This window comes from Neopelma chrysocephalum, unplaced genomic scaffold (assembly GCF_003984885.1).
Source record: "Neopelma chrysocephalum unplaced genomic scaffold, ASM398488v2 Primary Assembly neopelma1_94, whole genome shotgun sequence".
NCBI lineage: Eukaryota > Metazoa > Chordata > Aves > Passeriformes > Pipridae > Neopelma > Neopelma chrysocephalum.
In genome coordinates this window covers 3,718,064-3,721,889 of record NW_020897756.1, presented here as the reverse complement: position 1 = coordinate 3,721,889, position 3,826 = coordinate 3,718,064, and positions in this window count along the sequence as shown.

The following is a 3,826-nucleotide window of genomic DNA, read 5'->3' as shown; positions in this document are numbered from 1 at the left end:
CATTTGGGCAGGAATGTCACCCCCACCCCATCAAGACACTGGCTGCCCTGTCCCTGCCTGTATTGCAGTGGGACAGTCCCTCAGACACATCACCCTGGAAAGGGCAGGGTCCCCTCCATGGGATGGCTGGGAGCCTCCAACATTGGAAGGCAAAGTCTGCAGAGAAGCGAGGCTGGTTGGCCCTTGTGCGTGACTGACATGGGATGCTCTGAAGAGGCCCTGCGTGCAGGTCCCTCAGGGTATGGGGCTCCCTTGGGATGGAGAGGGGACCTGTCCTTCCCTTGGCAGCAGTGCCAGCAGCCCTGTGCCCTAGAGCAGCCATAAGGCCATTGGAAGGGGATGGCCACGGCTCTGCATGGACCGGCCCAAGGGAAGGAAACCAAAGGTGATGCAAGGATCCCTGGCTCTAGGGTCTGAGGGAACATCTCAGGGATAGCTCACTGGCCTGGGAGCTGGCAGTCTTTCAGGAAGCCACTTTGGCCTGGCCCATGGTGCTCAAGCAGCCTTGGGATAGTTCTACTTGAACAGCCTGGAATGGTTCTGCTCAAATGACATGGGGTGGTCCTGTTTGGGCAACATGGGAAAGTTCTGCTCCACCACATTGGATGATCCTGCTCAAGCAGCCTGGATAGGTCCTGCTCAAGCAGCACAGGGTGCTGCTGCTCAAGCAGTGTGGGATGGTCCTGCTCAATGAGCATGGGATGTTCTGCTGGAGCAGCATTAGGGTGGTCCTGCTAGAACAGCATGGAATGGTCCTGCTGGGGTGTTCCTGCTCAAGCAGGCTGGTGTGATCCTGCTCAAGATGCACAAAGTGGCTAACTTGAGCAGTGTGGGATGGTGCTGCTCAGGCAGCATGGGATGGTCCTGCTTCAGCAGTGTGGGATGGTCCTCCTTTAGTATTGGAATGGTCCTGCTTGAGCACCATGGGATGGTCCTGCTTGAGCACCATGGAGCCACTGCAAGTAGCAGGGATAGTTCCTCATGTCCTGCAGCATCCCAAGCAATGCATTCAAAGCCATGTCTTGCCCCTCTTGGAAGTCCTTCACTGCTTGGGGAAGTCTCCCAAAGATGTGCGTGCACGAAGGGATCCCAGGGGAATCTGGTCAAGCTCCATGTTCCAAAGTAGTTATTGCTAATGCTAAATCAGGACAGTGGTGATTTTATCTAGCTGAGTAACTGAAACCTTCCAACGGCAGAGATCCTCCCCTTTCCCTAGTGACCAGCTCCAGCTTCACTAGCCCTAGGGAGAAGTGTTTCCTGATGTCAGGAAGGGCCCTTCCTGCTTGCATCAGGGGTGGCTGAGCTTGTGGTGGCCTTCCTGGGTCAGGAAGGAATGAGATACAAGGCAGGGGAAGGAGGAAGGGAAGCAGAAAATTGCAGCTGCAGTCAGATGTGCTGGGAGTAAAAGAGTGCAGGGAGGATGGAGGGGAGGACAGATGGGAGAGGCCAGGCTGGGAGAAAATTGGAGGTAAAGATGGAGTGGGAGATGAAGGAGAATGAAAGGACAGGGAGAGAGGAAGCTGTGAGCTAAGGAAGGATGGTTGGAGATCAGGGAGGGGGTGGAGGGGAAATCTGTGAGGTAGGCAGGACACTTCGAGGATAAGGAAGGATAGGAAGATAGGGGGAGGTGGAGGAGCATGAGGAGAAACAGGGAGACTGTGGGAGGCAAATGACAAGGAATGGTGAGATAGCCAGAGGTAAAGTATGAGAGGGACAGGGCAAGAGGTGAAACAGCAGGAAAAAGGACAGTGGGAGGTGGAGGGTCACAGGAAGGAGAGACTCAGAGAGACTGAGGTGGAGGAATAAGAAGTATGAGGGGAAGGATGAGGGAGAAGGTATGGGAGATGGTGAAAAGGACAATGAAGAGGAAAGGAGAGGTTGGGGAGGATGAAGAGACTGGACATATGGCAGGTGGTGGAGGAAAAGGACGGAGAGGAGATGGAGAACAGGAAGGATGACGAGACAGTGGGATATGGATGAGGATGACAGGAGTGATGAAGAGACATCTAAGGGATAGAAGAAGATAAAGACTGGAGGGCAATGGAGTAGGATGGATGAGGAGATGGTGGAAAATAGAAAAGCACAAGGGTGGGATTGGAAATGTGAAGGTGGAGGAGGAGAAGGCAAATTTGGGTGACGCAGTTGAGGGGATGGGGAAATGGTGGGGGGTGAGGGTGGATTTTGGGATGGGGAAGTGGAGGAAGTTGAGTGAGGAGATAGGAAGAGATAGAAGAGGATGAAGAAAGATGTGGAGAAGAAGAGTGGAGGAAGTTGGACATGTTGGGGTGGAGGTGGGAGCTAATGGAGGATAAGCAGGGATAAGATGATGGTAAGATGTAGAGGACTGATGGTGGGAGCTGAAGAAGAGATGGTGAGATGTCGACATGAATATGGAAAGCTGGAGGCAAAGCAGGATGAGGATGGATAGCACAGGGTGGAGGTGAAGAACGAAGAGAAGACACGAGGAGATAGTGGAGGTGAATGAAGATAACAAGGTGTGGTGAATGAAGGAGCAGGTGAGAGGGATGGGATGCAAATGTGACAGAAAGACTGGAAGGTGGATATGGAGGGCAATGGAGGAGCACAGGAAGCAGGGGCCAGAGATGGTGGGTGGTGGAGAAGAACTAGGAGGGAGAAGATGTAGTGTAGGATGCAGGAGCAGGGAGAGTGGGAGGGGACATGGTGGGTAATGGAGGAGCATAGCATGGCAGGGAAGGATGGGACACAGCTGATAGCACACTCTGGAACGTGGGGAAGAAGGGGTGGGATGTGGAGGGGTGAGGGAGAACAGGGAAGGATAGGAGGTCACGGGTGACAGTGGAGCACAAGAAGGGATAGGACAAGACATGATGGAGGATGCAGGAGGACAGGAAGGAGGGACAGGACATGGTGGCTGATGGAGGAGCACAGAAAGGAAAGATGGGACCTGGTGGGTGATGGAGGAGGGTGGAAGGGTGGGATGGGACACAGTGGGTGACAGCACAGGAAGGAGGGATGGGCGGAGAGTGGAGGAGCAGCAGAAGGAGGGGTGGGACATAAAAGGAGGTACACAGGAGAAGGGATAGGATATGGTAGGTGATGGAGCACAGGAAGGAGGAATGGGGTGGAGGGTGATGGAGGATGACAGGAAGGAGGGCTGGGTTGGGTTAGGTGGGTGATGAAAGAGTGGAATAAAGAGGGATGGGACATAGGGGATCAAAGAGCAGGGATGAAAGGGCAGGGACGAAAGGGATGGGACATGAAAGATGATGGAGGAGCAAAAGAAGGAGAGGTGGGTCACGGTGGGTGTTGGAGGACCTCAGGGAGGGACAGTTTAATGGAGTGAGCCTTGGAGGAGGCTGAGACCTGCAGGTGATCAGAGAATCACAAAATCATGAAGGTTGGAAAAGACCTCTGAGCTCATGGAGTCCAACCGAAGGGCACAAGGACAAGAAGCCACGGGCAGTGATGGGAAAGGGTCTGTGGGGGGTGTGTGCAGGCTGGGGTGAGCTGGGCAGGCTGGGATGGGACAGGAGAAACACCAGCACCACACAAACAATGCAAAGCTGAGAGGAGCCTGGTGTGGGGTGACAGCACTGGCAGTGAGGCCATGGAGGACCCACCCACAGGTGGGTGACAAGAAGCCCTGGTGGTGTGGCACAGGTGGGGTCAGCACATGGGGACGGTGTCAGGGAGAGAGGGGCGGGTGAGGAGAGGATGAGACACCGTGTGTGGGCTGGGGCAGCAGGCAGGATGGTGGGGACAGAGGGACAGGATGCATCACCCCACACCTCCCTCTGCAGCAGCATAGTCCCCCCACCACAGCACGGGAGGGCAGCACCAAGGG